At 42.3% G+C, this 23,224-nt stretch overlaps 1 long non-coding RNA gene across 1 annotated transcript in view; it reads right to left on the bottom strand.

Annotated features, from left to right (window-relative positions):
* Positions 1-23,224, bottom strand: part of LOC109562835 (uncharacterized) — a 59,019-nt gene that overhangs the window by 17,772 nt on the left and 18,023 nt on the right. The window lies entirely within an intron of this gene.

Raw genomic sequence — 23,224 nt, 5'->3', positions numbered from 1 at the left:
TATGCTAATGGAGAAGAGTGGAGAAATAACTCCAGAAGGAATGAGGAGGCTGAACCAAAGCAGAAACGACCTCTGTTTGGAAGTGTCTGGTGTTGGAAGGAAAGCCCAATGCTGTAAAGAACAATATTGCATAGGAACTGAAATGTCAGGTCCATGAATCAAGGTAAATTCAAAGTGGTCAAACAGGTGATGGCAAAAGTGAACACTGACACTTTAGGAATCAATGAATGAAAATGGAACAGAATGGGAGATGACCATTACATCTACTACTGTGGGCAAGAATCACATAGAAGAAATGGAGTAGCCCTCACAATCAATAAAAGGGTCCAAAATGCAGTACTTGGGTGCAATCTCAAAAATGACAGGATGATCTCTGTTCATTTCCAAGGCAAGCCATTCAATATCGGTGTAATCCTAGATTATGCCCCAACCACTAATGCCGAAGAAGCTGAAGTTGAACAGTGCTATGAAGACGATAAGACCTTCTAGAAATAATACCAAAAAAAGAGATGTCCTTTTCATCATAGGGGACTGGAATGCAAAAGCAGGAAACAAGACATACCTTGAGTAACAGGCAAGCTTGGCCTCAGAGTACAAAATGAAGCAGGGCAAAGGCTAACAGTTTTGCCAAGAGTACGCACCAGTCATAGCAAATACCCTCTTCCAACAACACAAGAGACAACTCTACACATGGACATCACCAGATGGTCAATACTGAAATGAGATTGATTATATTCTTTGCAGTCAAAGAGGGAGAAGCTCTATACAGTCAGGAAAAACAAGACCAGTAGCTGACTGTGGCTCAGATCATGAAGTCCTTATTGCCAAATTGAGACTTAAATTGAAGAAAGTAGGGAAAACCACTAGACCATTCAGGCATGACCTAAATCAAATCTCTTATGACTATACAGTGGAAGTGACAGATTCAAGGGATTAGATCTGATAGACACAGTGCCTGAAGAACTATGGACAGAGGTTCATAACATTGTACGAGAGTTCAGTTCAGTTTAGTCTCTCAAGTGGCCCACTCTTTGCGACCCCATGGAAGCACGTGAGGCTTCCCTGTCCACCACTAACTCCCAAAGCTAGCTCAAACTCATGTCCATCAAATCAGTGATGCCATCCAACCATCTCATCCTCTGTTGTCCCCTTCTCCTCTTGCCTTCAATCTTTCCCAGCCTCAGGGTCTTTTCTAATAAGTCAGTTCTTCGCATTAGGTGGCCAAAGTAGTGTAGTTTCAGCTTCAACATCAGTCCTTCCAATGAATATTCAGGACTGATTTCCTTTAGGATGGACTGGTTGGATCTCCTTGCAGTTCAAGGGACCCTCAAGAGTCTTCTCCAACACCACAGTTCAAAAGCATCAATTCTTTGGCACTCAGCTTTCTTTATAGTCCAACTCTCACATTCATACATAACTACTGGAAAAACCATAGCTTTGATAAGACAGACCTTTGTTGGCAAAGTAATGTCTCTGCTTTTTAATATGCTGTCTAGGTTGGTCATAGCTTTTCTTCCAAGGAGTAAGCGTCTTATAATTTCATGGCTGAAGTCTCCATCTGCAGTGATTTTGGAGCCCAAGAAAATAAAGTCTCCTACTGTTTTCCTTGTTTCCTCATCTATTTGCCATGAAGTGACGGGACCAGATGCCAAGATCTTAGTTTTCTGAATGTTGAGTTTAAAGCCAGCTTTTTCACTCTCCTCTTTCACTTTCATCAAGAGGCTCTTTAGTTCTTCTTCATTTTCTGCCATTAAAGTGGTGTCATCTGTGTATCTGAGGTTATTGACATTTCTCCCAGCAATCTTGATTCCAGCTTGTGCTTCATCTAGCCTGGCATTTCACATGATACACTCTGCACATAAGTTAAATAATCAGGGTGACAATATACAACCTTGATGTACTCCTTTCCCGATCTGGAACCAGTCTGTTGTTCCATGTCCAGTTCTAACTGTTGCTTCTAACTGCATACAGATTTCTCAGAAGACAGGTGAGGTGGTCTGGCATTCCCATCGTTTTAAGAATTTTCCACAGTTTGTTGTGATCCACAGAGTCAAAGGCTTTGGTGTAGGCAATAAAGCAGAAGTAGATGTTTTTCTGGAACTCTCTTGCTTTTTTGATGTAAGATGTACAGGAGGTAGTGATCAAAACCATACTCAAGAAAAAAAAATGCAAAAAGGCAAAATGGTTGTCTGAGGAGGCCTTACAAATAGCTGAGAAAAGAGAAGTGAAAGGGAAAGGAGAAAAGGAAAGATATACCCATCTGAATGCACACTTCCAAAGAATAGCAAGGAGAGATAAAAATTCTTTGGAAAGATTAGAGAACTCTTCAAGAAAATTAGAGATACCAAGGGAACATTTCATGCAAAGATGGGCACAATAAAGGAAAGAAACGGTATGGACCTAACAGAAGCAGAAGATATTAAGAAGAGGTGGCAAGAATACACAGAAGAACTATACAAAATTTATCTTCATGACCCAGGTAACCATGATGGTGTGATCACTCATCTAGAGCCAGACTTCTTGGAGTGTGAAGTCAAGTGGGCCTTAGGAAACATCACTACGAACAAAGCTAGTGGAGGTGATGGAATTCCAGTTGAGCTAACTCAAGTCCTAAATGATGATACTGTGAAGTGCTGCATTCAATATGTCAGCAAATTTGGAAAACACAGCAGTGGTCACAGGACTGGAAAAGGTCAGTTTTCATTCCAATCCCAAAGAAAGGCAATACCAAAGAATGTTCAACCTACTGCACAACAGCACTCATCTCACATGCTAGCAAAGTAATGCTCAAAATTCTCCAAGCCAGGCTTCAACAGAATGTGAACCGTGAACTTCCAGATGTTCAAGCTGGATTTGGAAAAGGCAGAGGAACTAGACATCAAATTGCCAACATCCTTTGGATCACCGAAAAAGCAAAAGAATTCCAGAAAAACATCTACTTCTGCTTCAATGACTTCGCTAAAGCCTTTATATGGATCACAACAAACTGTGGAACATTCTTAAAGAGATGGGAATACAAAACCTCCTTATCTGCCTCCTGAGAAACCTGTATGGACTTCAAAAAGTAACAGTGAGAATCGGACATGGAACAATGGACTGGTTCAAAATTGGGAAAGGAGTACATCAAGCTGTATATTGTCACCCTGCTTATTTAATTTATATGCATTATGAGAAATGCCAGGCTGGATGAAGCTCAAACTGGAATCAAGATTGCTGGGAGAAATATCAATAACCTCAGATATGCAGATGACACCACCTTAATAGAAGAAAACGCAGAGTAAGTAAAGAGCTCCTTGATGAAGGTGAAAGAAGAGAGTGAAAAAGTTGGTTTAAAACTCAACATTCAAATAACTAAGATCATGGCACCCAGTCCTATCACTCCATGGCAAACAGATGGCGAAACAATGGAAACAGTGACAGACTTTCTTTTCTTGGGCTCCAAAACCACTTCAGACAGTGACTGCAGCCATGAAATTAAAAGATGTTTGCTCCTTGGAAAAAAAGCTATGACAAACCTAGACAGCATATTAAGAAGCAGAGACATCACTTTTCCGACCAAAGTCTGTGTAGCCAAAGCTATGGTTTTTCCAGTAGTCATGTACAGATGTGAGAGTTGAACCATAAAGAAGGGTGAACACAAAAAAATGATGCTTTTGAACTGTGGTGTTGGAGAAGACTCTTGAGAGTCCCTTGGACTACAAGGAGATCCAGCCAGTCAATCCTGAAGGAAATTAACCCTAAATGTTCATTGGATGGACTGATGCTGAAGCTCCAAAACTTTGTCCATCTGATGTGAAAAGCCAACTCATTAGAAAAGATCCTTATGCTAGGAAACACTGAGGTAGGAGAAGTGGTGACAGAAAATGAGATGGTCGGATGGCATCATCGACTCAATGGACATGGGTTTGAGGAAACTCAGGGAGACAGAGAAGGACAAGGAAGCCTGGCATACTGCAGTTCATGGGGTCTCAAAGAGTCGTACACAACTGAGTGACTGAACAGCAACAACAGTTTGTGGAATCTAAAAAAAGGGGGTACCAATGAACTTATCTACAAAACAGAAATAGACTTATAGATGTAGAAAAGAAACAGAGTTACCAGGTGGTACAGGGGGGATAAATTAAGAGAGCTGGGAGTGACACAAACACACCACTATATATAAAATAGATAGAAATAAGGACCTATTGTATACCATAGGCAACTCCAATCAATATTCTGTAATGACCTATATGGCAAAAAAGTGAACATATGCACCGAAGAATTGATGCTTTCTAATTGTGGTGTTGTAGAAGATCCCTGAGAGTCCCTTGGATTGCAAGGAGATCAAATCAGTCAATCCTAAAGGAAATCAACCCTGAATATTCATTGCAAGGACTGATGCTGAAGCTCTACTACTTTGGCCACTTGATGCCAAGAGCCAACTCACTGGAAAAGACCCTGATGCTGGGAAAGGTTGAAGGCACAAGGAGAAGGGGGCAGTAGAGGATAAGATGGTTAGATAGCATCACTGACTCAACAAACATGAATTTGAGCCAACTCCAGGAGATACTGAAGGACAGGGAAGCCTGGTGTGTTGCAGTCCATATAGTCACAAAGAGTTGGACATGACTTAGCGACTGAACAATAACAAATGCCTGATTCACTTTGCTGTACACCTGAAACTAACACAACACTGTAAACAGCTATACAGCAATAAAATTTTCTTAAAAAAGAATATACAATGGGAAAAAATCTGCCTCTACAACAAGTGATGTTGGGAAATTTGGAGTGCCACATGTAAATCAATGAAGTTAGAACACACCCTTCTCAGTAATCTCAAAAAAAAAAAAAAAAAATCACAAAATGGCTAAAAGACTTAAACACAGACATGACACCATAAAACTCCTAAAAGAGAATGTAGGTAAAACAGTCTCTGATATACATCATACAAATGTTTTCTTAGGTCAGTCTCCCAAGGCAATACACTTCACCGTAGCCAAAAGGCCTAGAAGCCATCCCATGGCAACAGAAACAAAGAAATGGGACCTACTCAAACTTAAACTCTTTTGCGTCACAAAGGAAATATAAACAAAATGAAAAGACAACCTAAAAAATAGGAGAAAATATTTGCAAATGATGTGACTGAAAGGGCTTAATTTGCAAAATATGCAAACAACTCATGCAACTCAATAGCAAAAATCAAAAAACTCTATCCAAAACTGGGCTGAAAATCTAAATAGACATTTCTGCAAAGAAGGCATACGGATGGCCAATAGACACACAAAAAGATGTTCAACAACACTAATTATTAGAGAAATGCAAATCAAAACTACAATAAGGTATCACCTCACACCAGTCAGAAAGGAAATCATTTAAAAATCTAAAAATAAAAAAAGTTGGAGAGCACGTGGAGAAAAGGGAACCCTCTCACACTGTTGGTGGGACCGTACGTTGGTGCAGCCACTGTACAGAACAGTATGAAGTTCTTCAGAAAACTAAAATAGCTTTCCTTATGATCCAGCAATCCCACTCATGGGCATATATTCATATGAAAGAATAATTCAAAAAGATACATGTACCCTAATGTTCACAGTAGCACTATTTACAACAGCCAAGTCATGGAAACAATATAAATGCCCATCAACTGACAAATGGATAAAAAGGTGTGGTACATATATACAATGGAATACTACTCAGCCATCAGAAAGGATGAAACAACATGCCATTTGCAGCAACATGGATGAACCTAGAGATTATCATACTAAGTGAAGTAAATCAGAAAGAGAGATACCATATGACATCATTTATATGTGGATTCTATAATACGGCATTAAATGACATTCTATATGTCATTTTATACGCATTCTATAAAATGGATCTACCTGTGAAACAGAAACAGAATCACAGGCATAGAGAACACACTTGTGGTTGCCAAGGGGTGAAGGATGGGGGAGGGATGCATTGGGAATTTGGAGTTACCAGATGCGAAGTATTATACAGAGAATGGATAAACAACAAGGTCCTACTGTGTGTGCATATATCATAAATAGGCACATATAAATGAATCATTTTGTTGTATATCAGAAATTAGCACAATATTGTGAATCAACTATACCTTAAGAAATTTAAAAAGGGGGGCTTCCCTGGTGGTCCAATCATTAAGAATCCATCGTGCAATGCAGGGGACATCAGTTGGATCCCAGGTCAGAGAAGATCCCACATGCTTTGGAGCAACGAAGCCTGCATGCCACAGCTACTGAGCATGCGCTCTAGCGCCCACAAGCTGCAACAAGTGAAGCCCATGTGCCTCAAGCCTGTGGTCTGCAACAAGACAAACCGCCACAATGAGCAGCCCGCTCCATGCAATGAAGAGTAGCCCTGCTCACTGTGACTAGAGAAAGCCCTTGTGCAGCAACAAAGACCCACAGTAGTCAAACAATAATTTTAAAAAAAAATCATTAAATTTTTTAAAAATTTCATTAAAATTAGCTATTTTTTTAAAAAAAAACTTATCATCCATTGCCTCAGCACAGGCACATGACCAATGTCCTTGTGGAGGTAAGACACTGGTGAAACCAGAAAAGCAAAGTGTTATTTGTGCTCTCAAAATCTGCCAACAAGGGTCTCATGAATCCCTGTGGTCCCAGTGAGAACGTAACAACTCGTGCTGCGGCAGTCAGAACAAAATCAACAGGCTCCCGGAAGTCCGAGGAAATGGAAAGTCCTCACACACAAGGACGCAAGAAATTCCAAACTCAACTCATTATCTTCTCACCCCTCTCCCACCCCATTTTCCACACCCTAGGCCTGCTCCTATTTTCCGTACTATACGCCCAGCAGACAACTTCCCTGTCACCCCCATCCCTTGGCCCTCCCATCACAAGGACCTTTAAAACATCGCTTCCATTCACTCCCAGCACACTGCTGCTCCCCTATACTCTCTCTTGGCTTAGCAGCTGTAACAGCCTTCTTACAAGTCTCTCTTCTTACAAATCTTCCACACTTTCTCCAGGCCAATCATTCTCTTCAAAATCTCCAGAGGAACCTTTCCAGCTTGCAAAACCAACCAGGACACTTCTCCAGTGAAATCTCCAGCATCTTTCAAGGCACACCCCTCCTCCTCTCTCTGCTCTCAATTCCTTCCACCCCCACATTCTTATTTTACACGCGCCATATGGAATCAAGACAGGTTCCTCAAGCTCCCACACTCTCTCCCACCTCTGTGCCTTGGGCACAGGCTCTTGCTTTTGTGTGGGATTCTTCATTGGTTTCTACCTAGAAAACTCCAGCTCACCCTACAAGGCCCCATTTCAAATGCTGCCACATCTCTGGAGCCTTCAATACCTTCTGCAGGCCGACCCAGATGCTCTATCTTCTGCACATGTATGGTCTCATATGCAGCTCCATAATCAATGTGCTCACCATTTTGTAGTGATTTGTTCGCAGGAATATCCTCCAGCACTGAGCCTGAATATGTATGCCATGTTAACACTAATGAGAACAATGTAATAACAACCATAAGAAATCCTTTGTTTCTAAAAAATGCTATTAATGTTGAGTCTTTGGTAGATTCTATGTACTTTGCTAAGCCATGATTAGCTTGGACGACATAAAATTGCTAGTTGTTAATTGGTCAAGATGGTCACACACTGATGATTTCATGTACTTCAACCCAAACATGGATCTTTTAAATTTAATCTTCACAACAACCTTAAGAGGTAGAGATGATATTTATTAAGAGATAAATATGATGCTATTTCCATTCTATGGATAAGAAAATTGAGGCTCAGAGGTTTCAAGTAACTTTGTCCTAGGTTTCAAGACAACAAAGTGACAGAGTCAGGAAAGTGAAAAATAAAGTGAAAGTGTGTCTAGCTCTTCTGTAACCCCATGGACTGCAGCCCACCAGGCTCCTCTTTGCATAGAATTCTCCAGGCAAGAATACTGCAGTAGGTTGCCATTCCCTTCTCCAAGGGAGTGTCCCTAACCAGGGACTGGACCTAGGTCTCCTGCATTGAAGGCAGATTCTTTACTGTCTGAGCCACCAGGGAAACCCGACGGGAGTCAGGACTCTAACCCAAAACCACTGCCTCTCAGTGCTCTTAACCAGGGCTATATCCCAACTCCCAAATTGTTTGTTTAATTGTTTAATCATCTAATGAGGCAATAACATGAGGATCCCTGGAGTTAGGATGATGGTCGCCTAACACTGAGATACAAGTCTGTGTTCAGCAAGCCTAGAAAGGACAAATTCTGATGTGCGTGTGTGAGTTAAAGCAGGTTTCTCAGCTGCCAGCGAAGGCTGTTAAATACTGAAATGAGTTAATAAAGGTTATAGAATCTCTTTCAAGGGAAGGATTTCTTCCCCCAACGGGGGATAGATTCTCATCTGTCTGAGATGGTTGAAATATAATCCTCTGTGAAGGTCAATAAATTGGGCTCACCAAGTCCTTTCCAGATTCCATATGATACTCAGATACATGAGCTTAATGTGGCTCAGAGTGGAGCCTAAAATTGGGAGGGGCCTGATCCTCCAGCCGGACATAATCTCTTCTTCCTTTAAATGCTCTCAGCCTTCTGACTTGACCTTCTTTATGACATATGTAGTGATTTTTCTATGTTGTTGTGCTTTCCGAAAGAGAAACACAATTAAAAGATGAAATGTGTGTGGTTCATTTTCATATCTCCCACAGCGCCTCTGTTCAGTGTTACATTTAAAAATTTTTTATTTTCTCTTCTTTCCTGTTCTGAAAGAATCATACAGTCCCAAACTGAAAATAAGCCCCTGATTTTCATCCAAAATCCATTATCAAAACTCAGCAATTCACACCATGGGGCAAAGTTTTCTAAAATATGCTTTTGGTCCAGTCATTACCGGATACATTTTTTTTCTTTCTCCTTGCATCATTTTGAAATATGGTCATTCAGATGTAAATTCCTTTCAGGTAAAATGTCTGAAAAATAAACCAGCATTTCAGCCAATAAGAAAGCAATCTGGCTAGATTACTAATAAAAGATAACACATTCACATATCTAAGTGTTCCACAATTCCCAGTTAGATTCACCACCAACTCAAAATAATTACAATGGAAAAATTTTTTCCATAATTGTCACTCCACAGAAGCATAATTTTTCATGATAATAGGTACAATAAGAATTGTTTCAGCTGTAAACCTGAAACTAACCACAACATTGTAAATCAACTATACCCCAATAAAAATTTTTAAAAATTGCTCTAGACCCTTATTCTCAATAAAAATAACAATACCTGTACTGAATATTAAGAAAATAAAACTTTCAAATGATCTAGTTCATCTGATCCATGTAACAGTCCTTACCATTTATATCACCACTTTTGAAGATATTTAGAGGAAACTTGGATCAGAGAGATGAAGAAAATTGCTATGACTCACAAAGCTAGGAATAGCAGAGTCTAGACTGGAACCCAGGCATTTTCCTGATTCCAAATCTCATGATCTTTCTACCAAATCTTTCTGTCCACATGGCCAATCTTAAAAAAAAAAAAACAAAAAAAAAAGCAGAAAAAAAAAAAATTTATACCTCATCAGTATTAAAAAGAAAATCAAGATCCAGAGATAAATGATTAACTTAATAGAGGGGGCATATTTTCTTAATTTTAGTAATTGAGCTTGAACATTAATTTCTCACATCTGGTTAAAAAATACCACCAGCTAACATTCTTAGTATTTATATCTTGCCACTGCACTCAGTAGGAAATGGCACCCCACTCCAGTACTCTTGCCTGGAAAATCCCATGGACAGAGGAGCCTGGTGGGCTGCAGTCCATGGGGTCGCTAAGAATCGGACACGACTGAGCAACTTTACTGTCACTTTTCACATTCATGCATTGGAGAAGGCAATGGCAACCCACTCCAGTGTTCTTGCCTGGAGAATCCCAGGGACTATGGAGCCTGGTGGGCTGCTGTCTACGGGGTTGCACAGAGTCAGACACGACTGAAGCCACTTAGCAGCAGCAGCAGCAACTGCACTCAGTACTTTATATGGATCAATTCACCTCATAGTTACAAGTTTAGAAGGTTACTTCTCTTTCCATTTTATAAAAGTGGAAACTGTGATTTACAAAGATTAAATTGTGAGGCCTTAGCTGTCTCAAGGTCACATGATTAAGAAAGTTAAGTGGCAGAACTGTGATCTGAACCCGTATCAGCAAAACCTAGAGCCTAGACTCTAAACCACCAGGGGTTCTCAAGGCTTGGTCCTGGTTAGGTAGCATCAGCTTACCTGGGAACTTGTTAGCCATGTGAATTCTCTGTCCACAACCAGATCTACTCTGGGAGAGGTGCCCAGAAAGCTATGTTTTAAAAAGCCTTCTAGGTGCTTCTAAGTTACACTAAAATCTGAGATCTTCTGTGCTAGACTCAAGTAAGAGTAAATAGTAACCATATATATATATATATATGGATTCTGCATATGCTCTGTGCTATCAGGGAATGCCAAAACGGAGTGAGAGGAGTTGGAGATAACTAATAAGGTTTTCGTAAATGACAATATTCAGGGGCTAGAAAAGCCAAAAAGGGAAGAAATAAGCTTAACTAGTGCATGCAGAAGCTGAAAACAGCAATGATGAGCAATTAATCAGGCAATATGTTACACTGTAATCAAGGACCAGAAAATTCCGGAAGGACTAAATGACACAGAGTTTATTACTGCAATGGTAAATGATCATTAATAAAACGTGGCTATTAAAAGAACTAAAGAGATGAGTAATCATAGAAAGGAAATGTCAGCTGTAGAAGGAAAAACTTGCGGTCTTAATCACTTGAAGGAATTATAGGTCTGGACACAGAATCAAAAGAAAAGAATGGAAATTAGCAGTGTTATGAGAATACGGCACAAACCTGATTGCTTTTTTCATATACAAAAAAAGCTAGTTACAAAGACACCATGCACCGGTGAATAAAAAGTCTGGCTAACATCTCAACCACTAAAAATAAATTTACATAATTGTAGTTGCATATTGTTTAGCATCAATTCCTATCTCTGCTGTATAAATAAGAAATTATCTTGTTGAAACTGCTAAAATGCAGAGATTACCTGACTTGAATTTATCTAGCTCCACTGGTTATTCTTCAGATTTATCTGGCTGATGACCTCTGCTGACCTGTAAATTTCCTAAAGGACTAACTGCACAGGAGTTTCCAAAGAGAGAACCAGGAGCAGCTTCCAGGGCATGTCATTCCAATATCATTCATTGTATCTCCACAGAGAACTGCTTTTTCAAAGCATAATGTGGCGGGACTGAAAAGTGATATCAAGAAGAAAAAAAAAAAACCTGCAACAAAGTATAAAAGGAAAAAGGATTCCAACAGAGACACCAAAAGTCATTACCCCACAAAACTGTGGGTTAGTCCTTTCATTTAAGGACTACTGGTTTGAGATCTTTAAAAAAGAAAAATTATCAGTTAAGTAGAAGCAAAGAGAATATGGCAATTAAAGATGTCAAAGGAAATACTAACCAGTAAAATCATCTAACTGGAATTATGAGAAGATATCATAATTTCCATGGAGGAAAAATTATGTTTTTCTCCAACTTCGTGTTTTGCAGGAATTTTTCATTTTCTCATAGCAATGAAAATTAGTTAAATTAGTTAAAATGTAGTGGGACTTCCCTGGTGGTCCAGTGGTTAAGACTTCATCTTTCAATGCATGGGTTGTGTGTTCAATCCCTGGTCATGCAACTAAGATCCCACATGCCTCGTGGCCAAAAAAAAAAAAAAAAAAAAAACAGAAGTAATATTGCAATAATTTTAAAGACTTTAAAAACAGTCCACATCAAAAAAATCTTTCAAAAAATGTATCAACTACTTGCTATGTGCCAGGAATATGATTTTTATACCAATTCTGTGATGTATGTGTTATTTTTCACCCTCTCTCAATTTCCTATTTTATAAAGAAATTTATGGCAGAAAATTATTCTCCAAAGTGAGTCTCTAATAATTCTGCCCCTCCGTATATGTACATGGTGTTTCTCCCATAAACAGGTGGCACTTACCTTCTTTCCCTTCGAATCTGCTGAGTCTAAGACTAATTTAGCCAATAAAATGCAGAGAAAGAAATATTATGAGTATTCAAAGCAAGATATTAAGAACGCCGGGTAGTTTCTACATCTTGAAATCTAGCCACTGTGTTGTAAGAAAGCCCAAACAGCTCTTGTGAAATATAATCCAAACCTCTGGCTGACAGTCTTCATTTGAGCTCCCGGTCAATAGCCAGTACCAACTTGCCAGTTACCCGAGTGCACCATCTTGAAAGTATATCCTCCAACCCCAGTTAAAACACCCCAGCTGGTGACACATGGAACAGAGCTAAGCTCTACCAAATCCTATCCAAATGGCAAAACCATTGTTGTTTTAAGTCACCAAGCTTTGAGGCAGTGTATTACACAGAAACAAACAACTGAAACACTAAGCTACCAAGTTACATAGTGAGAGGGTCCAACATCTGGTAGGCCATGCCTTTCTCTTTCGTATAAATTAACAAGCTGCATCTGAGGATGTGCGAAGAAAGGATTTCCAATCAGAGGCCAGGGTACTGGGGGAAAAAATATTTATATGGACAGTTTATGCCAACAAATAGTCACTGAGAACCTGGGAGGTGCCAGGAACTGAGGCTAGATGCTACAGATAAAAAGCTGAGTAGTCAGAGACCTGAACTCAAGAAATTCTCCATGCAAGGCCATTAAGTCAAAATTTCAATACCACAGGAAACTGGGATCTGAGTTAAAAAGTTAATACTGCCAGGCTTCCCTGGTGGTCCAGTGGTTAAGAATCCACCTTGCAACCCAAGGGACACCAGCTCCTTCCCAGGTCTGGGAAGATCCCACATTCCTTGCCGCAACTAGGCCCCTGTGCCACAACTACTGCACCTGTGCTCCAGAGCGTGCTGGCTGCCACTACTGAGTCCATGTACTGCAGCTACTAAATAAAGCCTGAGCACCCTAGAGCCTGTGCTCTGCAAGGAGGGAAGCTGCTGCAACCAGAAGCCCGAGTTCAGCAACTAGAGAGTAGCCCGCTCTCCAGCCCCCCTACTCTCTGAAACTACAGAAATCCAGCGCACAACAATGAAGACCAAGCACAGCCAAAAATAAAAATAAGCAAATAAAGTAAAAGCTTTTTTAAAAGTTAATACTCTTGGCACTGCAACCAGGTGGCCCACCAGTTCAGTCTCTGGTTTCAACAGTGTTTAGACGCAAGAGACCCTGGCTCCTGGCCTCCGACTCCACTCCAACCCCCTTTCCAAATGCGACCTTTGGAACCTAAGCTGAGTTTCGTGTCCTCACTCAACCATGGCCTTCCCAGATTCTCTCTGAATTATTCCACCGAGGTGGAAGACTCAGGCAACTGCCTGCTCTACATGTATCTGCAGGCCCCCTTCCACTTACCTCTTGCTGGGCTTTTATTTTGACTACGACCATGTGACTTGGGAAGACATGGGCCACTTCATGGAGTTGGCCGAGGAGAAAGGCGAGAACGCCAAGCCTGTCTTTAACACACAAACGACTGCAGCTGAGCCCTCTTCCAGAACTTGCCATACGGAAGCCGTTCCAAGACAAGCGGGGCAAAACCTTCGACGCTATGGAACCTACCGTCGTTACGGAGAAGAATATGAACAAGGCCCTTTTGGATCCGAACGCCCCAGGTTCAGGCGGCAGGCCCCTAGCTCTCTAACTTCCGGGATGAAGGACTTCCGGATTGAGCGGTGAAACTCAACAAGATAGCAACCACGTGACTAATCTCATTCAGCTGGCAGCCCACGGGCTGGGTATCTGCTCAATAGGCTCAGCTTCAAGCATGTACTGGAGAAGGAAATGGCAACCCACTCCAGTACTCTTGCCTGGAAAATCCCATGGACGGAGGAGCCTGGTAGGCTACAGTCCATGGGGTCGCTAAAAGTCAGACACGAGTGAGCGACTTCGCTTTCACTTTTTACTTTCACGTATTGGAGAAAGAAATGGCAACCCACTCCAGTGTTCTTGCCTGGAGAATGGCGGGACGGGGGAGCCTGGTGGGCTGCCGTCTGGTGGGTCGCACAGAGTCGGACACGACTGAAGCGACTTAGCAGCAGCAGCAGGCACGTACAGAAGCCTCCATGGCCCAGCGGGCCTTGAGAGGCCCCTTTGACATCCCCTTGGTGTCAGAGCTTCTGTCAGAAGCCTCCCTTTGCAGACACGAGGCAGCTTTTTAACCAACCTGGGGCCTTCTCCCAAGTGAAGAAAGTGTTAGCAGCTCAGTAGTATCTGACTGCAACCCCAAGGACTGTAGCTCACCAGGCTCCTCTGTCTATGGGATTCTCCAGGCAAGAATACTGGAGTGAGCTGCTATTTTCTTCTCCAGGGGATCTTCTCAACCCATGGACCGAACCCCGATCTCCCATATTCCGGGCAGATTTTTTACTGTCTGAGACGTCAAGGAAGCCTTGGAGCCTTCTCCCACGCTATGAACCAAAGGTAGACAATAAAGATTTTTTCAGGGGGGAAAAAAAAAAAAAAAGTTAATGCTCTTGATTTTTTACATCCACCCTAATGCAAGGAATTACTGGGCAAGATTTGAAATAAACTGTAGTGGGGGTAATAGAATAGTGCAAGTAAGCTTGCAGGGTAGATCAACAACACAAAAGAATGTGTGTGTGTGTGTGTGTCTGTGTACATGTGTGTAAGAAAGGGTTAAATGGGTATTAGGGAAAGGAAATTTAAACCATTCAAATTTGTCTTTGTACATGCAACCATACATGCACACGTGTGCACATAGACACACACACACACACACAGACAATACTCTAATGACAAGGTCCATGGAAATATTCTTACCAAATAGCATGTTAGTTCAGTTCAGTTGCTCAGTTGTGTCCAACTCTTTGTGACCCCATGAACCCCATGAACAGGGAGGCACACCAAGCCTCCCTGTCCATCACCAACTCCTGGAGTCCACCCAAACCCATGTCCATCGAGTTGGTGATGCCACCCACCCATCTCATCCTCTGTCATCCCCTTCTCCTCCTGCCCTCAATTTTCCCCAGCATCAGGGTCTTCACAAATGAGTCAGCTCTTCACATCAGGTGGCCAAAGTATTGGAGTTTCAGCTTCAGCATCAGTCCTTCCAATGAACACCCAGGACTGATCTCCTTTAGGATGGACTGGTTGGATCTCCTTGCTGTCCAAGGGACTCTCACCACAGTTCAAAAGCATCAATTCTTCAGCGCTCAGCTTTCTTTATAGTCCAACTCTCACATCCATACATGACCACTGGAAAACATAGCTATGACTAGACGGACCTTTGTTGGCCAAGTAATGTCTCTGCTTTTTAATATGCTGTCTAGCTTGGTCATAACTTTCCTTCCAAGGAGTAAGTGTCTTAATTTCATGGCTGCAATCACCATCTGCAGTGATTTTGGAGCCCAAAAAAATAAAGTCAGCCACTGTTTCCACTGTTTCCCCATCTATTTGCCATGAAGTAATGGGACCGGATGCTATGATCTTAGTTTTCTGAATGTTGAGCTTTAAGCCAACTTTTTCACTCTCCTCTTTCACTTTCATTAAGAGGCTTTTTAGTTCCTCTTCACTTTCTGCCATAAGGGTGGTGTCATCTGCATATCTGAGGTTATTGATATTTCTCCCGGAAATCTACATTCCAGCTTGTGCTTCTTCCAGCCCAGCATTTCTCATGATGTACTCTGCATATAAGTTAAATAAGCATGGTGACAATATACAGCCTTGACATACTCCTTTTCCTATTTGGAACCAGTCTGTTGTTCCATGTCCAGTTCCAACTGTTGCTTCCTGACCTGTATACAGGTTTCTCAGGAGGCAGGTCAGGTGGTCTGGTATGCCCATCTCTTTCAAAATTTTCCACAGTTTATTGTGATCCACACAGTTAAAGGCTTTGGCATAGTCAATAAAGCAGAAATAGATGTTTTTCTGGAACTCTCTTGCTTTTTCGATGATCTAGCGGAGAAGGCAATGGCACCATGGGGTCGCTGATGGTCGGACATGATTGAGTGACTTCACTTTCACTTTTCACTTTCATGCATTGAAGAAGGAAATGGCAACCCACTCCAGTGTTCTTGCCTGGAGAATCCCAGGGACGGCAGAGCCTGGTGGGCTGCTGTCTATGAGGTCGCACAGAGTTGGACACGACTGAAGTGACTTAGCAGCAGCAGCAGATGCTGGCAATTAATTATTTAAAAATAGTTACTGAGATGTTTAGTTCCAATATTGGAGTAGCCCCATTTCCACCTCTGCAGAAGGCTTGGCACCCCACTCCAGTACTCTTGCCTGGAAAATCCCATGGACAGAGAAGTCTGGTAGGTTCAGTCCATGGGGTCACTAAGAGTCAGACATGACTGAGCGACCTCACTTTCACTTTTCACTGTCATGCATTGGAGAAGGAAATGGCAACCCACTCCAGTGTTCTTGCCTGGAGAATCCCAGGGACAGGGGAGCCTGGTGGGCCCCCATCTGTGGGGTCAAACAGAGTCAGACATGACTGAAGTGACTTAGCAGCAGCAGCAGCATTTCCACCTCTTAGAGAGGCAGAGTTCCTCCCTCTTCAAACTAAGATTTCGAGAACATATATTCCAGACATGGCAGAAGCCTCAAGCCAGAAATCACCAACAAGCATGGACAAAAAAAAAATTACTTGAAGAAAAGCCTATTCCCAAGTCAAAATATTTGAAAAGAGGTGGCCTATCAACAGAAAGCCCTTTGGTAATGCTGCATTACTCCAGGCAAATTCCTAAAGAAAAACTGCATTTCTCCCACCCCACAGTTTAGGGAGGACTGAATGGAAAGCTGATCTGCCACCCTACACCATTCTGGTAACCCTCAGACTCTTCCATCAGGATAGCATCCAGTGAGGTCCAGCAGCGAGCAGATCATCCCACCCCCATCAGGCAGCAATGAAACTCAATGAACAGTGAGGCACATCTAGTTGGTACCTGCTTTCACCATCACTCATGTGACTAGAGCCCAGTAGATGGCTGAACCTCCATGCCTACCTGGCAACAATGAGGTGTGAGATGCAGTCAGTTGGCACTCAACTCCCTTCCTCTCCCTCATTGTCAAGGATGCCTTGTTGAATTGCCTTCCTCCCCTGTAGCAACAAATGACTTCCCTGGTGGCTCAGGAGGTAAAGCATCTGTCTACAATGAGGCAGACCTGGGTTTGATCCCTGGGTCGGAAAGATTCCCCTGGAGAAGGAAATGGCAATCCACTCCAGTACTATTGCTGGAAAATCCCATGGACAGAGGAGCCTGGTAGGCTACAGTCTATGGGGCTGCAAAGAGTCAGACACGACTGAGCGACTTTCACTTTCCTGTAGCAACAAAGCAGGTGAATCAGCCCTCTGCACCCCCATCCCTGATGTCAGCAAGACCTGGTTCTACACCACGTGGAGGCAATGAGGTGGTATCAACTGATGTCCCACTTTCACTGGGAAGGTATCAGTAGGACCAAGTGGCAAGCATCCACTTGCAAGGAAACGTGTAAGCCAGTCCTCTACTTCCTGTATCAGCAGAGACCCTTTAGGAAACCTGACACATACACCCATCCAGTCCTCCCTTAAGCTACACCTTAGCAGGGAGATTACCTCATAAAGATGAAAAAGGATTCAGTTCTCAAGAAAATGATATCCAAATTGTCCAGGATACAATCAAAAATCAGTTATTATACCAAGAACCAGGAAAACCACAAGGTAAATGAGTAAAGATAAACCTCAAGAAAAAGAAATGCAAAAAGGCAAAATGGTTGTCTGAGGAGGCCTTACAAATAGCTGTGAAAAGAAGAGAAGCTAAAGGCAAAGGAGAAAAGGAAAGATATACCCATTTGAATGCAGAGTTCCAAAGAATAGCAAGGAGAGATAAGAAAGCCTTCCTCAACAATCAATGCAAAGAAATAGAGGAAAACAATAGAATGGGAAAGACTAGAAATCTCTTCAAGAAAATTACAGATACCAAGGGAACATGTCATGCAAAGATGAGCACAATAAAGGATAGAATGGTATGGACCTAACAGAAGCAGAAGATATTAAGAAGACGTGGCAAGAATACCCAGAAGAACTATACAAAAAAGATCTTCATGACCCAGATAACCATGATTGTGTGATCACTCACCAAGAGCCAGACATCCTGGAATGTGAAGTCATGTGGGCCTTAGAAAGCATCACTATGAACATACCCAGTGGAGGTGATGGAATTCCAGTAGAGCTATTTCAAATCCTAAAAGATGATGCTGTGAAAGTGCTGCACTCAATATGCCAACAAATTTGGAAAACTTAGCAGTGGCCACAGGACTGAAAAAGGTCAGTTTTCATTCCATTCCCAAAGAAAGGCAATGCCAAAGAATGTTCAAACTACTGCACAATTGCACTCATCTCAACGCTAGTAAAGTAATGCTTAAAATTCTCCAAGCCAGGCTTCAACAGCACGTGAACCATGAACTTCCAGATGTTCAAGCTGGTTTTACAAATGGCAGAGGAACCAGAGATCAAATTGCCAACATCTGCTGGATCATCAAGAAAGCAGGAGACTTCCAGAAAAACATCTATTTCTGCTTTATTGACTATGCCAAAGCCTTTGCCTGTGTGGATCACCACAAACTCTGGAAAATTCTTCAAGAGATGGGAATCCCAGACCATCTGATCTGCCTCCTGAGAAATCTGTACACAGGTCAGGAAGAAACAGTGAGAACTGGACATGGAACAACAGACTGGTTCCAAATAGGGAAAGGAGTATGTCAAGGCTGTATATTGTTTAACTTATGTCCTGAGTATATCATGAGAAATGCTAAGCTGGATGAAGCACAAGCTGGAATCAAGATTGCTGAGAGAAATATCAATAACCTCAGATATGCAGATGACACCACCCTTATGGCAGAAAGTGAAGAAGAATGAAAGAACATATAATGAAAGTGAAAGAGGAGAGTAAAAAAGTTGGCTTCAAACTCAACATTCAGATAACAAAGATCATAGTATCTGGTCCGATCACTTCATGGCAAATAGGTGGGAAAACAGTGTCGGACTTTATTTTCTTGGGCTCCAAAATCACTGCAGATGGTGACTGCAGCAATGAAATTAAAAGACGCTTGCTCCTTGGAATAAAAGTTATGACCAAGCTAGACAGCATATTAAAAAGCAGAGACATTACTTTGCCAACAAAGGTGCGTCTAGTCATAGCTATCGTTTTTCCAGTAGTCATGTATGGATGTGAGAGTTGGACTATAAAGAAGGCTGAGCACCAAAGAACTGATGCTTTTGAACCATAGAGAAGACTCTTGAGAGTCCCTTGGACAGCAAGGAGATCCAACCAGTCCATCCTAAAGGAGATCAGTCCTAAATATTCATTAGAAGGACTGATGCTGAAGATGAAACTCCCATACTTTAGCCACCTGATGCAAAGAACTGACTCATTTGAAAAGACCCCGATGCTGGGAAAGCTTGAGGGCAGGAAGAGAAGGAGATGACAGAGGATGAGATGGTTGGATGGCATCAGCGGCTCAATGGACATGAGTTTGAGTAGATTTCAGGTGTTGGTGATAGACAGGGAGGCCTGGCGTACTGCAGTCCATGGGGTTGCAGAGTCGAACACAACTGAGCGACTGAACTGAACTGAAAACTCTAGTCACCAACAGTGGAAATTAATCAGATACTGGAATTATCTACCAGGATTTTAAAGCAACCATTTATAAAAATGCTTCCATAGAAATTACAAATTCCCTTTGGACAAATAAAAAACCAGTTATTATCAACCACATCATCTCTTAAGTTACTAAGTTTATATAACTGGCACCTTTTCTTCCGGAGATACACAAGTTCTTTGCTCCTTAAGTGACTGCAGCCATGAAATTAAAAGACGCTTACTCCTTGGAAGGAAAGTTATGACCAACCTAGATAGCATATTCAAAAGCAGAGACATTACTTTGCCAACAAAGGTCTGTCTAGTCAAGGCTATGGTTTTTCCTGTGGTCATGTATGGATGTGAGAGTTGGACTGTGAAGAAGGCTGAGCGCTGAAGAATTGATGCTTTTGAACTGTGGTGCTGGAGAAGACTCTTGAGAGTCCCTTGGACTGCGAGGAGATCCAACCAGTCCATTCTGAAGATCAGCCCTGGGATTTCTTTGGAAGGAATGATGCTAAAGCTGAAACTCCAATACTTTGGCCACCTCATGCGAAGAGTTGACTCATTGGAAAAGACTCTGATGCTGGGAGGGATTGGGGGCAGGAGGAGAAGGGGATGACAGAGGATGAGATGGCTGGATGGCATCACCGACTCAATGGACATGAGTCTGAGTGAACTCTGGGAGTTGGCGATGGACAGGGAGGCCTGGCGTGCTGCGATTCATGGGGTCACGAAGAGTTGAACATGACTGAGCGACTGAACTGAACTGAACTGAACCATAAGAATACTGTATCCAGTTGAAAGTATTTATAGTTCTGGTCTTCATTTTCTAAAGAACCTAAGACATTATTATGCAACTGAATCTTCTAAAGAACCCATAGCCAACGTGATGCTGTTGTAGGAGTTCATCAAGGGGATATGACCACCAGTTGAACAGCAAGTTAGATGTGGGAAATTGGAGGCTCCTTACAACCTCCCATCCTCGGAATGTACACTCTGCCCACCATTCCCACACTAGGAGTTTCAAGGACATAGTCTAGAGAGAGTGAGGTGTTCTTAAGACCATTTGAACTGCATAGTGACTGAAGCAGTTAAAGCCTGCATGTAAACTTTTAAGATTCTGGCAGGTGGACAAGATCGCCCTGTCTTGTGACTGCCCAAGACAAGCCTCATGTGTAAGTTGCCTTGCTTATTAAACCTCCACCTACCATTCTGGAGTGATCTGCCTTTCTCTTCTCTCCCCTTGCCCTCCGTGTATAGGGGCCAGTTTTAGATTTCACCTGGGAAATTCCTCAGTTTTTGAAACAGTAAATGCACAACATATGCCCAGTAATGAATTCCATTGTCATGTTAGCTACTCACCAATTTCCTATAAATTTCATGCCTTGTATTTATTTGCTTAACATCTCTCTCAAAACTTAAAAACCTCTAATTAAAATACTCTGTGCTGTGCTTAGTTCCTCCGGCATGTCCAACTCTTTGAAACCCCATGCACTGTAGCCTGCCAGGTTCCTGTGTCCATGGGGATTCTCCAGGCAAGGATACTGGAGTAAGTTGCCATGCCCTCACTCAGGGATCAAACCCAGGTCTCCCACATTGCGGGTGGATTCTTTACCATCTGAGCCACCAGGGAAGCCAAAGAATACTGCAGTGGGTAGCCTATCCCTTCTCCAGGGGATTGTCCCAACCCCGGAATCAAACCAGGGTCTCCTGCATTACAGGCAGATTCTTTACCAGCTGAGCTACTAGGGAAGCCCAGTAGCTCTGCTGCTGCTGCTGCTGCTGCTGCTAAGTCACTTCAGTCGTGTCCGACTCTGTGCAACCCCATAGATGGCAGCCCACCAGGCTCCCCGTCCCTGGGATTCTCCAGGCAAGAACACTGGAGTGGGTTGCCATTTCCTTCTCCAATGCATGAAAGTAAAAAGTGAAAGTGAAGTCGATCAGTCCTGTCCGACTCCTAGTGACCCCATGGACTGCAGCCTACCAGGCTTCTCTGTCCATGGGATTTTCCAGGCAAGAGTACTGGAGTGGGGTGCCATTGCCTTCTCCTCCAGTAGCTCTAGAACATAGTAAATAAAAGAAATTCTGAGTATTTTGGCTTGGTACTGACTTTTGTTTACCTCTGACACATAAAAGTGTACTTCCTTTTTTTCTGAATAAAAGTATTTGTCAAATGCTTACCATGGGATAAGACTTCAGAGGGAGAAATGCTTCTGATGATCTTCCTTAAGATTTTGGCTTTCATGGTACAAATCAAGAGGTGCCACCAAAGTATATCTTTGGCTAATTGCTGCCATAAAACCTGAAATTACACAGTCAGAGTCTTTCTGCATTAAACACCTTTCCATCATCAGGTATATCTTCTCTCAACGTGAAACAGTGAGGAAATGTAGCTCTGTGATGAATGCCATTAGGACTCAGAAAACACCAGGTCCATCTGACACCACTGCTCACTGCCAAGTGTGACTTTGGGCAAGTCTTTTAACCCCTCCAGCCCTGTATTCGAAGACGGTGATGGCACTCCACTCCAGTACTCTTGCCTGGAAAATCCCATGGACGGAGGAGCCTGGTAGGGTGCAGTCCATGGGGTCTTGAAGAGTTGGACACGACTGAGCAACTTCACTTTCACTTTTCACTTTCATGCATTGGAGAAGGAAATGGCAACCCACTCCAGTGTTCTTGCCTGGAGAATCTCAGGGACGGCGGAGCCTGGTGGGCTGCCGTCTATGGGGTCACACAGAGTCGGACACGACTGAAGCGACTTAGCAGCAGCAGCAGCCCTGTATTATTACTGTTTGTAAAATGTGGATAACCTACCTGTCTGTTCCACTTGGCAGTTAACAAGAAAAATAAAACAGTGCATATGATGGTACTTAATATAATGAGTTACACAAATATAAGTGATTACTATCAGCAGATAATTTTTTGCAGAATTGTATAAAGGTTAACACATCAGGACAAATGTTTGGTAATAAAACATACAAAAAGGATTTGGAGGGCTGTAAGAGGGCTCGGACGTATATCAAAAGGAGTTAGAGGGCATGAGAGGGAAAGGGGGATGTTGACAGAGACACATTTTGCTCCGTCGCAAGTTGCCCCTGCAGGTCTTTCTTTGGAACGAATGGTCCTTGCAACACGTCCATAGATATACGCTCAGCACTGAGAGGAGGCCTGGAGCGAAAGATGCTGTGTATGCACGATACGTATGCACGATACATGGATTCAAGGATGTGGGCAACCTCAAAAGGGCTCAAAACTTACAGACCCTCCCTCTACAGTTAACACTATTCCTGGAGTGTCTTAAACACTTTTTCCTCCACCATTCATTTTCATTAAAAAGTTTTTCTCTCCCGATACCTGAGAAGCTGCAGAGGAAAAAGTAGAATCAGGAAAAAGTACTGGAATGAATGTCCAAAGGCTGGATATGATTCCATTACTAATTTACTGTATGACTGACCTTGAGTATGTCTCAACCTTTTCAGAACACTGAACTAAATATTATATATACTATACTTATTTATTCTCTGGGGTTGGGAGGCTTTTTTCTTCTTCACTCGTTTTTTGGGCATCTGTTTTTATACATCCCCTCCCCACA

This window comes from Bos indicus, chromosome 8 (genome assembly GCF_029378745.1).
Source record: "Bos indicus isolate NIAB-ARS_2022 breed Sahiwal x Tharparkar chromosome 8, NIAB-ARS_B.indTharparkar_mat_pri_1.0, whole genome shotgun sequence".
Lineage (NCBI taxonomy): Eukaryota > Metazoa > Chordata > Mammalia > Artiodactyla > Bovidae > Bos > Bos indicus.
Note: the sequence above shows the minus strand (reverse complement) of the source record. Positions and strands in the feature narration are given on the sequence as shown.